This window comes from Conger conger, chromosome 3 (genome assembly GCF_963514075.1).
Source record: "Conger conger chromosome 3, fConCon1.1, whole genome shotgun sequence".
NCBI lineage: Eukaryota > Metazoa > Chordata > Actinopteri > Anguilliformes > Congridae > Conger > Conger conger.
The window spans coordinates 81,677,969-81,691,801 of NC_083762.1; the positions used below are offsets into that span (position 1 = coordinate 81,677,969).

The 13,833-nt window shown below is 42.5% G+C and overlaps 1 long non-coding RNA gene across 1 annotated transcript in view; it reads left to right on the plus strand.

The window, feature by feature from the left end:
• The window catches only part of LOC133123292 (uncharacterized), a 28,242-nt gene extending 14,609 nt beyond the window's left edge, over positions 1-13,633 (plus strand). The window contains exons 2-3 of the long non-coding RNA XR_009708226.1: positions 12,935-13,021; positions 13,387-13,633. This is a non-coding gene — a long non-coding RNA (uncharacterized LOC133123292). The remainder of the gene's footprint in view (positions 1-12,934; positions 13,022-13,386) is intronic.
• The last annotated feature ends 200 nt before the right edge of the window (positions 13,634-13,833 follow it).

Genomic DNA, 13,833 nt, shown 5'->3' on the forward strand with positions numbered 1-13,833 from the left:
AACCTTACAAAAAATCACATTATCAATGTTACATTATTGCATTACATTATTGCTTTATTGCATTATTGCATGAATGGCATGTTTATAAAATGGTTAGTGATCTTCAAGAATTGCTTGTTTTTTCCTGAAAGCATTTTTATTTTTTCATGGATTTTAAAATTGTGTCATGTATTGAACTGAATTAGTTTGCTATTCCATAATTATAAATATCCACGTAATCGATATGCACAGATGCATGCAAAGGTGGTTTTCATGATTATTGTTGAATTTTGAAAGCAATTTTAGTCGACCTTTGATTTTTATGGATTTTAAAAAATCGCCAAGCATTAAAAGTAATACTATTTTGGAGTATTCAATGTTATTATTTTTATAATTGAAACAGTACCGCATTCTGAGAAAGAGCGATCTTCTGGGTGTAACACCTTTCAACTGACTTCTCTGGACAATGCTGAGACTGTTTTGAGTGCTCGGCATTTATCGGATAGTAAAAGCGATGGTTGATAATTGCAGTTTACTACAGTCTCTCCCATTTCATTAAGAGCCAAAAAAATTGTATATATTGTCATTTTACCCATCTACCACAGGGTACTGGAGTTGGATGTAAATGATGCATATTGAAATGCATAATTTCAGCTTTAATTTGAAGGTATTTACATCTAACTCTGCTGAACGATGTAGGAATTACAGCCCTTCTTATACATAGTCCCCTAATTAATATAATCATAGATTGTCATTTTTTTATACTTGGTTGCATATAAATAGCAAATGTCTGCATGTATATAGCGCATGGCTGCCATGCAAGGCACCAACCAGCTTATCAGGAGCATTTGGGGGTTAGGTGTCTTGCTCAGGGACACTTCAGCACACCAAGGGCAGGATCAAACTAGCAACCCTCCAACTGGCAGATGACTGCTCTTACAGCCTTGATAATCTTGACAATATGTGCTAATCCATATTTTTCAATTATTCAGGAGAAACAACCCTTGAGGTGATCCATCCATATCTACTGCATATCTGGCAGCAGCATGGTGGTCTGAGGCTCATCTGATACCCTGGACCCTTGATGAATTAAAGACATTTAGCCAAAAAATGTGTTCTATACTGTATCAGCATCATTTACAGCTGAATGGAAAGAGTTGGAGTATCGCTTGTAGGACAACCTGAAAATAAGATATGCACACTCTGATGATGTTGAGAGGTCACGGACATCAGGAAGTCATGGAATGCAAAGGATATTCAACCAAGTATTAAAAAAATGACAAGTCTCCACCCATATCATTATGTTAATTTATCCAATTATTTTTGAGCCCCTAAAATTGGGGGTTTTAAATGTAAATACCTTCAAATTAAAGCTGAAAGTTTGCACTTAAAGCTTATATTCATTATTTACTTCCAACTCCAATATCCTGTGGTAGACAGATAAAACAACAATAACTTTGTCAATGTCCAAATATTTATGGACCTGACTGTACTTCCCTTTCCTGCAGGAGATTTCACACCTGAACTCATTGTCCAGTCTAATGGGAACTTCACACTACAGCCAAATGTTCAGGGTCCCATGGAGGAAATCTTGTGGAGGTTGAATAAGGACAAGGTGGTTGAATTTGACCAGAAGACGGTGATAGAATACAGAGAGTTTAAAGGACGGACAATCCTGGATGTCAAAACAGGAGCCCTGACCCTCACACATCTCAGAGAGTCTGACAGTGGGGAGTATGAGTGTGAGCTGCAGGTCAAAGGAGAACTGAAATACCATCATCAGAGGGTGACAGTGTTTGGTGAGTTTGCTTCTGCAGAAGGACCCAACCCAGTTCATTAGGGGCTTTCATCACAGAGATGTACTGTAGGTATTATTACCTCAAACACTAAGATACACTTTCAATCATTTTGTGGGGTATGCAGGCTTTAAATAAAATAAAACTATGAAAAGCATCTTTTAATATCTCTTATGCTTTGTGTATTGACACACTTATATGAATTGTGTTAGAATGAATTCAATGCTAAAGTAAACTGAGTGGTAAGTAAGAAGCCTTTGTTTCCCATGTAGATGCTGTAGATAAACCTACAGTCACCTGCCAGGTGAACAGGACCTCAGTAACCCTGCTGTGCTCTGGGGACGACAGACCTGCCACTCAGTACAGGTGGGAGGAGCCTGCCATAGAGCCCCAGCCAGGGCCCCAGCTGAAGATAGAGGCAGCAGAGACATCTGACTCAGTCTACACCTGTGTGCTCAACAACCCTGTGAGTGAGAGCAGAACAGAGCTTCCTGTAAAGAGCTGCTTCCCTGCACCAGGTAAGGCCACACAGCCATGTAGGGCCTGATCACAGGCCTGCTGTCCTGCTGCAACAGCTAATCCTCACTTCACAGGTTTGGACAGCTGCTCCAGTAATGCAGTTCTGTGGTCCAGGGGTTTAAACCTGAGGTTGTAACTCCAGCTGAACACGCTGCAGTTGAAACAAAGTTTAAAAGACTTTCATATGCTGCAGTTCCCCTGTGGTTACACACCTCTACTGTCCAGTTTTGTGGGAGAAAAATGATGGGAATCCTGTGGGTCCTGTGAATCCCATGTTTAAATGGATCAAAATGGTTGAGCTTTGTCTCGTATCTTTTTCTAACATGTTCTGTTTTTCTTTCTGTGTTTAGAAAGTTCCTCTGTCATCATTCCCTTAGTCATTGTCCTCCTCCTCGTCATCATCAGCATCATCATCATGGGATTCATTTACTATAAGAAGTGCTACAAAAGTAAGTGTCCTTCCAAATAACACATTCAGTTATATCAATTAGTGAATTAATGTGCAGATCCCACTGTTTCTGAAGCAGTTACTCAGGACTGGATTCAGCAGGATTGCAGGTTGTCATCATGAAATCAGCACAAGCACTCTAATACTGTGGGACTTTCAAAGCACATACATTACCATAAATATATCCATGACTAATAATAATCATCATATGCTTACATTGTTGAAGGACAAAGGGAAAAGGATATTGAAGTTCAATCTGAGGCTAAGTTGTAAACATTATGGTGATGAATGATTATAGTACTGTGAAACACAAGCAGTACATAATATTTCATATTCTCATATTGTAGAAAAGACAGGACTGAAAGGGCAAGATGTTGAAGCTGGAATGGAAGGTAAGCTGTAGAACAGTGTTACTCACTCTGGCCTTAGAGCTGCAGGTGATGATGTCACTGCTACTGTTACTTTATGACTGATTTTAAAACACAACTGTAAATGGAGGTGCTCCAAAAATAAATATCTTAATGAATACTAGTTTTAGCCTTTATAGGACTCCGTGAGAAAATGTGTCTAAATCTCATATATTCCTTTTTATAAACTTGAGAAAGAGGCATACTCCAGGTAAAACTAGAAATAAATCAAGGGTGTGGAACATTTCTTTTGAAACAGAAGAACAACTGCTATTACCAACAGACACTGAAAACCATGAGGAAACTACAGGAGGTAAGGCAAATTAATTCTGTGTTGAACACACCTGGTCTCAAAATGAAACAGAAGTACTGTGATTCCTCTGGAAAACAGCTCTGAGCGACACATTTGTGGGTTTTTGCTGTTTTTGGGGGTATTTATTTTACTTATACTAATGAAAAACATTGATGTTGTATACTGCACAGTACAGCAACATTTGAATCAGTGATACAAAACCATTTGATCGCAGGTTGTCAAATTCACACAAAAAAACATGTTTAAATCACCTAAAGAGTACAACACTCTCATTACTGTGCCAATTGTAAAGACAAATAGTGAAGCTTCGTCTTGATAAAGCAGGATCAGCTTCCCTGCATTTGTACAGATCAGACAACATTTCATGAGTAATCAAAGCAGAAATCCAGGTGATTCCAAAGGGTTCACATACTTTCTGGCGACTGTATCCAACACGTGACCAACTATATTGACAATTCTATATCATTTAAATTCACGTGTTACGAATCCCTCTGACTGCTGGGAAACATATAGATCAAATTAAGCCTCTCAGGTGCTGGCCGAACCGTAATGCTCCTAATTAGACTTAATTTCCGTGAGACTCCTAAGATGAGGTCTGTGCTGTGGGCCTAATGGAAACACGGAAACAACAAAAGGGCACGGGACACATCCACCATTTCCACAGGTGACTCACCTCTGTTGGAAGACGGCCCCCCTATTCCTGCCTTCTGCAGCGGTGGGCTCTCCTCCAGCGTTCGCGGGAAATTCAAATTATGAACAGAAAGAAAAAAGAAACAAAAGAAAAAATCACGCAAAACAAAATCAATCCTTGGGCGTGGAGGAGGACAGTGGGATGCCATGTGCGGAAGTCTAGGCTCTAAGTCTCTGACAACGTGCGGGCAAAACCAAACTGTTTCCCCTCAGTGGCATCAAACTGTCTTCATCAAAGCCCAATCGTGATTCGCGTTTCTCCACGCCCCCACATCAGTTAGGAGGCCACCTTAAATCCCACTGCCACTGCATGATCAGAGCAGCAGGTGCCAAATCAAACCAAAATAAAGGGGAATGAGCATCAGAAGGCAGCTCTGGCTGAGCAGCACAGAGGGGCTGATGGGAGAGCTGCACTTTCACAGGAGGAGGGTCAGACGGGTGAGTACAGAGAAGCAGCAGGTAACCTGCCCATCACCTGCTTTACATCATATTTCATATTTTATTTCTCCACAGAATCACTAAATCTGGGGGAATATTCTGCAGAGAGAGGAGTGAAGACTGAGGGAGGGAACTCACCTAAACTCCCCTCCTCTGGTACTGTCCCGTTCAGCACTCCTGTGTCTCCATCTGCTGCTCCACCCAAAACAGGACACGAAGAGGACACCACCCACACCCCATCTGCTGCTCCACCCAAAACAGGACATGAAGAGGACACCGCCCACACCCCATCTGCTGCTCCACCCAAAACAGGACATGAAGTGGACACCACCCACACCCCATCTGCTGCTCCACCCAAAACAGGATATGAAGAGGACACCACCCACACCCCATCTGCTGCTCCACCCAAAACAGGACATGAAGTGGACACCAGGACAAGAAGCAAGAGGGAAGACAAATACAAAGAGAATGAAGAAGAGGAAGAGGAAACAGCTGGAGCCAATCAGACAGCAGGATCCCAGAGGCAGAGAGAGGAGAGCAGGGGGCAGGATGGAGGTAAAGATGAGGGAGGAGCTCAGCCCAGTGGGGCAGGAGGGGGAGGAGATGAGACCCCAACAGCAGATCCAGCCCTGGAGCTCCCCACTCCAGAGGAAGAGGAGGAACTTCAGGAACAGGGTGGAGACAGTGATGGCTCAGCCCAGGATAGTGTGGCAGGAGGGGGAGGAGATGAAAACCCAACATCAGGTCCAAACCTGGAGCTCACCAAGACCTCTGAGGCAGAGGAAGAGAAAGCAGGAAGAGAGGAGAAGAAGGAGTCTCAGGACAGAGGGGTGAAATCTCCCCCAAAAACACCCCCTACATCTGCTAGACCCCCTAAACCCCTTATACCCCCCAAACCCTGTATACCCCCAAAACCCCTTCCAGCCCCTAAACCCCCTAAACCCCTTACAGCCCCTAAACCCCCTAAATATCTCATACCCCCTACACCCCCCAGATCCTAGCTAACCCCCTAAACCCCTGGGCAAACTCAAAGCACACAGTATGGAAAGCTACAGGAGAGCATGACCCTAAATCACATGACCATCTTAGAGATACCAACACTCAGCCAATCACATGACCAGCTTAGAGATAACTGCACTCAGCCAATGAACACCATGCAGGCCTGTCTCTTTTAGCCCCTGAACACCATGCAGGCCTGTCCCAGACTCTTTTAGCCCCTGAACACCATGCAGGCCTGTCCCAGACTCTTTTAGCCTCTGAACACCATGCAGGCCTGTCTCTTTTAGCCCCTGAACATCATGCAGGCCTGTCTCTTTTAGCCCCTGAACACCATGCAGGCCTGTCTCAGACTCTTCTAGCCCCTGAACACCATGCAGGCCTGTCCCAGACTCTTTTAGCCCCTGAACACCATGCAGGCCTGTCCCAGACTCTTTTAGCCCCTGAACACTATGCAGGCCTGTCTCAGACTCTTCTAGCCCCTGAACACCATGCAGGCCTGTCCCAGACTCTTTTAGCCCCCGGAGACCAGGAGGCTGTCAGTGGGCATGGACACTGGAGACCAGGAGGCTGTCAGTGGGCATGGACACTGGAGACCAGGAGGCTGTCAGTGGGCATGGACACTGGAGACCAGGAGGCTGTCAGTGGGCATGGACACTGGAGACCAGGAGGCTGTCAGTGGGCATGGACACTGGAGACCAGGAGGCTGCCAGTGGGCATGGACACTGGAGAGGTGTCAGTAAGTCACTTACCGTCACAGACCCTGTCCTCTTCACCACAGACCAACTACCCGCTTAATAGAGAGAGATTCATAACTTCAGATTTGAATACACAGACATTTCGGATGAGACATTGAACCGAGGTCCTGTGGCCATTACAGATCCCACGACACCATTCACAAAGAGTAGAGTGTTCCCCAGTGTCCTGGCTAAATTCAGAAACTGGCTCTTTCAACCTGCCACCTAATCATCCCGATTAAATTGGCAATTTCCACCTCAGCTGTGTGGTGAGCGTTCTTGCACAAAATGGCTGCCGTTGCATCACCCAGGTGGGTGCTGCACATTGGTGGTGGTTGAGTGAGTTTCCCCCTTGAGGGGCCGTGAATAAAGGACTTATTAAAAAGTTCTGATTGCCATAAGTAAAACATATATATCTTTTGAGCTAATTATCATATATCTTTTGAATAATCAAAATGTGTAACCCACAGAGAAATCTGTATGATTGAAGTTTTTCTTTATTTTTTGTTTATTGTTTTTTATTTAGTTTTTTTACAATCACTTGGACACTAATTATAGAACCTTGAGGTGATTTTTCCAAACTGTAGACACAAAACTCAAAATGTTGAGTCAAATCACAATGACACAACTTCACGTTCAAAGTTTTAGCATTTCAAAATTAAATACACACGTTACAAATGGTTTTTGGTTCATGCATATTGTATCCAAGTCATTGAAAAGAGTGTTTAGACTCTAAGGCTTAGAGGAAGGCGACAGCGCACACAACACAGCTGAACGCCTTCCTTACCTTTTAATCTTTTTGTTTCTTAACAGAGAAACACACACCAGCACAGTACCGGACTCTTAAGTCTCACAGAATCTACCAAGTGCGTTTACCGGCTTTGTGTCAGAGCGCACAGTGAACACCAAGGCATTGGTAGACTGCCGGCACTGGCCTTAAATACTCTTTCGGAGGGGGAAAAATCCTCTGCCAATAATGACAGCCAGGTGAAGCCAATGAGCACCAGCCCTCTGGTGGACACCATAGATATTACCTCACCATGACACTACAGGCTACAATTTTATAAATAAATAAATGCATGGGAGTAGTCATGTTTTATGTTTCTCATCATTCCAAACATCCATGGTAGTCACTCCAGCTTTCAGTTTCACTTTGACTTACGAACTACGAACCTGAACAATGGCAGGCAAATACTACAGAATAACAGCGCTATGCTTTTTCTTCCTGAACTTCAAATTGGGTGAGAGCTCTAACTTGCTTTGGTCACTAATTATAATTATTTGTTATGTTGTTAACAAATCAGAACCTTTTTAAGAGATTACATGTTTAACAATCTTGAAAATATGCCAGATTAATCTGCAGTTCTTTCGTGGATTGTGTTCAACGAGCCTCGCTATTTTGTGCGATTCTGTTTCTGGCATTAGTCTGAATATAATATAATCATAGATTGCCATTTTTTATACTTGGTTGCATATAAATGGCAAATGTCTGCATGTATACAGCGCAGTCCAAAGTGCTGAACAATTGATGCTTCTCATTCACCCATTTACACACACAATGTTGTGGACAATAATTCTGCTTAGGTGGAATTTTAATGTGATGAAATTACTGTTTTGTGGCTTTTAAGCCATCATCCATCAATGTTAAATGCTGGACCCGACGGCACCGAAAAACAGGCAGATTTCACTCAACACTGTACATTTATGGAGCTCGAAAATGGTGACGCAACAATAGGGCTCTTACATGGCAGTTAGTGGCAGTTCGAACTGCAGCCAGGTCAATATTTTCGCTGGATACTCGGTATGTCCAGCCTTAAGTCCAAAGTCCCTGGTTACTTTTTAATAGTTTCAATGGATTTTGACAATAGACATGTCAGACTTCAATGATGTTAACGCTCGCGAGCGTGCGTCTACGTTTAAGTAGCAAATAACCGTATTGTATCGTTCTAACGCAATTTACATAGCAATTTAACTCTCGGATCACGCCGAATCACTGATAGCAACAAGATAAATTAATGACGATTCAGAAAATATATAACTTTTAAAGATTTAAATAAATCCTATGGTGGGACTTTTGCGATTTATGGACGGTGCGACAGAAATATTCGGTGCCGTTGAACGAAATCGAATGCTTTTATTTCTATCGTTCGAATGACCAAGTGCCATTAAAAAGCAAATTTTATGGCTTTGTGCTATTCGCGTATTCTAGCTACATCGTGCTAACCTCGTACAGGGACCAGTAAAGGCTTAGAATACGCTAGCACTTAGTTATTGTAAGTTTGATCACCTATACTGTGAAGTAAAAAGTGGACAAATTACGTTTTCTGCTTCCACTGGCTGCCTGTCATGGCTCGCATCAAATTCAAAACATTGGTGCTAGCCTTCCAAGCAGTTAAGGGGTCTTCCCCAGCTTACCTACAAAAAATCATTAGACCCTACACCCTTGCCAGACCTCTTCGTTCAGCCTCCACAGGTTTGGTCACTTTTGTTTTGTTTGTTTATTTGTTCGTTTAAAAAGAAAAAAAGAAAAAAATAGGCCCTGGTCCTTATCTTTGTTGTACAGGTAGCAGTTGAAATTGTACTTCCCTCTAGGGTCTTTCAGCGAACGTATCCCTGGTTATGGGTATGCACTTTGTTGTACGTCGCTCTGGACAAGAGCGTCTGCCAAATGCCATCAATGTAATGTAATGTGGTCACCTAATACAGTAAGGTTGGCTTGGCTCCCTCTGCTGGTAGCCATGGCCACAAACATAGGACAGTGCGTGCCCCTGCCAATTATCTCTGTGCCAACCCGTGTCCTGAGACCTGGCAGGCGGGGCCTATATAATATACCTGTGCGCAGGTGAAGACGGAGCGATGCATGTGGCGCATGCTTGTGAAAGACGGTCCATCCCACGCCTTTTGTTCCTGCTCCCGCTGTCTGAGCTGCTGGTCCCCGCTCTCTTGGACCCCATTCGCTATTTTTTTTGACGCTTAACTTCATTCTGGACTCTTAATTTAAATACTTATTCATTCTTACTTGTTGTAAATCCCTATTTTTGTCATTAAAAACCAGAGACTCGAGCCCTCTTCTCGTTGGCGTCTTGTTTATGTTGTGGATTGAGGTTTGATCCGTAACAAACCTGATATGGTGTTATTGCCATATTATGTTTCCCCACCTGGTGTCTATTTGTTTAGGGTAATTGTTTAGGGCCATTTGTTTATAATAATAATTTGATCATTATAACGTTCTGACAAGGAATTTATAGTGCCGATTTCCTTGTATGCCTATTTTTGAGATTCCTGAAGACACCCCTTTGCTTTTGATTTTCGAGTTTTGCCTTGCGCTCTGGTTTTGTTTGCCCATCTGCTTTCTTGGTTTTGATTATTTGCTTTGTTTTGTGACTTTGTTTTCTGTCTTAGCCCTTTTGTACCTTCGCCCTTTGATTACCTGGATTTTTACCCTTGTTTACCTGGCTATTATTTTGCTTTCTGTTTTGTTTCTTGGATCTCTTGCCTTGAACTTGGAAATAAATACAACGTTTTTTGGATTATCCTGTGGTCTGCGTCTGGGTCCTTAGTGCCGTACGGAACTCAGAGTTAGACTCTTAAACACACTTTTCCAGAAGGGGGGGCTTCACCAAAACAAAAAGACATGAAGCTGGCCACTAACATTTATCAGTATTTTGTCTTCTGAATACCCCTTGTTGGCTTGCTGTAAGACCGGAATGTGCTAGCTACCCCCTTCCAGGAGAAGCAGAGACATTAAGGTCAAAGGCTGTCTGTCTGCTGGGAGAGACAGAGAAAGATTCCTAGGAAGCACTTAATTCAGAAAGTGGTCATTGTAATAAGGATAAAAATAAAAAATAAATGGTTATTTTTAACCATGTGATTGTCTTTGATACACATTGTCAATTAAGACAACCTGAAAATGAGATATCCACACTCTGATGTTGATAGGTCACGCACCTCAGGAAGTCATGGAATGCAAAGGATATACAACCAAGTATTAAAAGACAATTTAATCTATGATGTTAATTTGTCCAATTATTTTTGAGCCCCTAAAATTGGGGGGACAATGTATAAAAAGGGCCAAAAGTTTTAGATGTAAATACCTTCAAATTAAAGCTGAAAGTCAGCACTTAGAGCTCATATTCATTATTTACTTCCAACTCCAATATCCTGTGGTAGACAGATAAAATAACAATAACTTTGTCAATGTCCAAATATTTATGGACCTGACTGTACTTCCCTTTCCTGCAGGTTATTTCACACCTGAACTCATTGTCCAGTCTAATGGGAACTTCACACTACAGCCAAATGTTCAGGGTCCCATGGAAGAAATCTTGTGGAGGTTTAATAATGACAAGGTGGTTGAATTTGTCCAGAAGACGGTGATAGAATACAGAGAGTTTCAAGGACGGACAATCCTGGATGTCACAACAGGAGCCCTGACCCTCACACATCTCAGAGAGTCTGACAGTGGGGAGTATGTGGGTGAGATGCAGGTCAAAGGAGAACTGAAATACCATCATCAGAGGGTGACAGTGTTTGGTGAGTTTGCTTCTACAGAAGGACCCAACCCAGTTCATTAGGGGCTTTCATCAGAGAGATGTACTGTAGGTATTATGACCTCAAAAACTAAGATACACTTTCAATCATTTTGTGGGGTATGCAGAATAAAACTATGAAAAGCATATTTTAATATCTCTTATGCTTTGTGTATTGACACACTTATATGAATTGTGTTACAATGAATTAAATGCTAAAGTAAACTGAGTGGTAAGTAAGAAGCCTTTGTGTCCCATGTAGATGCTGTAGATAAACCTACAGTCACCTGCCTGGTGAGCAGGACCTCAGTAACCCTGCTGTGCTCTGGGGACGACAGACCTGCCACTCAGTACAGGTGGGAGGGGCCTGCCATAGAGCCCCAGCCAGGGCCCCAGCTGAAGATAGAGGCAGCAGAGACATCTGACTCAGTCTACACCTGTGTGCTCAACAACCCTGTGAGTGAGAGCAGAGCAGAGCTTCCTGTAAAGAGCTGCTTCCCTGCACCAGGTAAGGCCACACAGCCATGTAGGGCCTGATCACAGGCCTGCTGTCCTGCTGCCACAGCTAATCCTCACTTCACAGGTTTGGACAGCTGCTCCAGTAATGCAGTTCTGTGGTCCAGGGGTTTAAACCTGAGGTTGTAACTCCACCTGAACACGCTGCAGTTGAAACAAAGTTTAAAAGACTTTCATATGCTGCAGTTCCCCTGTGGTTACACACCTCTACTGTCCAGTTTTGTGGGAGAAAAATGATGGGAATCCTGTGGGTCCTGTGAATCCCATGTTTAAATGGATGAAAATGGTTGAGCTTTGTCTCGTATCTTTTTCTAACATGTTCTGTTTTTCTTTCTGTATTTAGAAAGTTCCTCTGTCATCATTCCCTTAGTCATTGTCCTCCTCCTCGTCATCATCATCATCATCATCATCATCATCATCATGGGATTCATTTACTATAAGAAGTGCTACAAAAGTAAGTGTCCTTCCAAGTAACACATTCAGTTATATCAATAAGTGAATTAATGTGCAGATCCCACTGTTTCTGAAGCAGTTACTCAGGACTGGATTCAGCAGGATTGCAGGTTGTCATCATAAAATCAGCACAAGCACTCTAATACTGTGGGACTTTCAAAGTACATACATTACCCTAAATATATCATGACTAATAATAATCATCACATGCTTACATTGTCGAAGGACAAAGGGAAAAGGATATTGAAGTTCAATCTGAGGCTAAGTTGTAAACATTATGGTGATGAATGATTATAGTACTGTGAAACACAAGCAGTACATAACATTTCATATTCTCATATTGTAGAAAAGGCGGGAGTGAAAGGGGAAGGTGTTGAAGCTGGAATGGAAGGTAAGCTGTAGAACAATGTTACTCACTCTGGACTTAGAGTTGCAGGTGATGATGTCACTGCTACTGTTACTTTATGACTGAATTTAAAACACAACTGTAACTGGCGGTGCTCCAAAAATAAATATCTTATTGAATACCAGTTATGCCTTTACAGGAGTCCATGAGAAAATGTCTCTAAATCTCATATATTCCTTTTTATAAACATGAGAAAGAGGCATACTCCTGGTAAAACTAGAAATAAATAAAGTGTGTGGAACATTTCTTTTGAAACAGAAAAACAACCACTGTCACCAACAGACACTGAAAACCATGAGGAAACTACAGGAGGTAAGGCAAATTAATTCTGTGTTGAACACATCTGGTCTCAAAATTACAGAAGTACTGTGATTCCTCTGGAAAATAGCTCTGAGCGACACATTTGTGGGTTATTGCTGTTTTTGGGGGTATTTATTTTATAATAATGAAAAACATTGATGTGGTATACTGCACAGTACAGCAACATTTGAATCAGTGATACAAAACCATTTGATGGCAGGTTGTCCTCATAAAATCAGCACAAGCGCTCTAACACTGCTACTGTTACATTATGTCTGGACTTAAAACACAACTGTAACTGGACGTGCCCTGAAAAATAAATATCTTTTTGAATACTACTTATGCCTTTACAGTACTCCATGCCAAAATGTATTCTAATCTCATGTATTAATTTTCATGAGCTTCAGAAAGAAGCATACTCCAGGGAGAAACAGAAGCAAACCAAATGTCTGAAACAGAAAATCTTTTACCAGCTGACACTGGGGAAGCTCCAGGTAAGAACACCAACGTGTCTCAAAATGAAACAAAGGTATCACTTCAGGGGTGGGATCATTGAGGTCAGGAAAGCACCTGAAAAACTCACAGAATATTTCAAGGCCTAAATTGAATGAGTTGGAAAAAACTGTCTTGAGTTGAAGGATTTGATAAAGGTAGGTAATATTTTTATATATTTAAAGACCATTGTAAATCCCTTCCTATCATTGAAAAAGGCTCACTGCCATGTTGACTCACCCTCTGCCTGTGTTTACAGTCCTTAATTTCAATGTTCTTGATATAAAGCAGGATCAGATACTCACCTGTGAGCCTCTCGTGTTTGTACAGTATTCACCACATGCAGATGTTTCCTGTGTTTCTACAGTAAAAGATAAGGAAAGAGTGAAGGGATTTGAAGCCCTGAGCAGTCCAGCTCAGAACCCTGACCATCGAAGAGGAACAGGAGCCAATCAGACAGCAGGAGCCCACACCCCATCTGCTGCTCCACCCAAAACAGGACATGAAGAGGACACCACCCACACCCCATCTGCTGCTCCACCCAAAACAGGAAATGAAGAGGACACCACCCACACCCCATCTGCTGCTCCACCCAAAACAGGGAATGAAGAGAACACCACCTACACCCCATCTGCTGCTCCACCCAAAACAGGACATGAACAGGACACCGCCCACACCCCATCTGCTGCTCCACCCAAAACAGGAAGTGAAGAGGACACCAGCCACACCCCATCTGCTGCTCCACCCAAAACAGGACATGAACAGGACACCGCCCACACCCCATCTGCTGCTCCACCCAAAACAGGAAATGAAG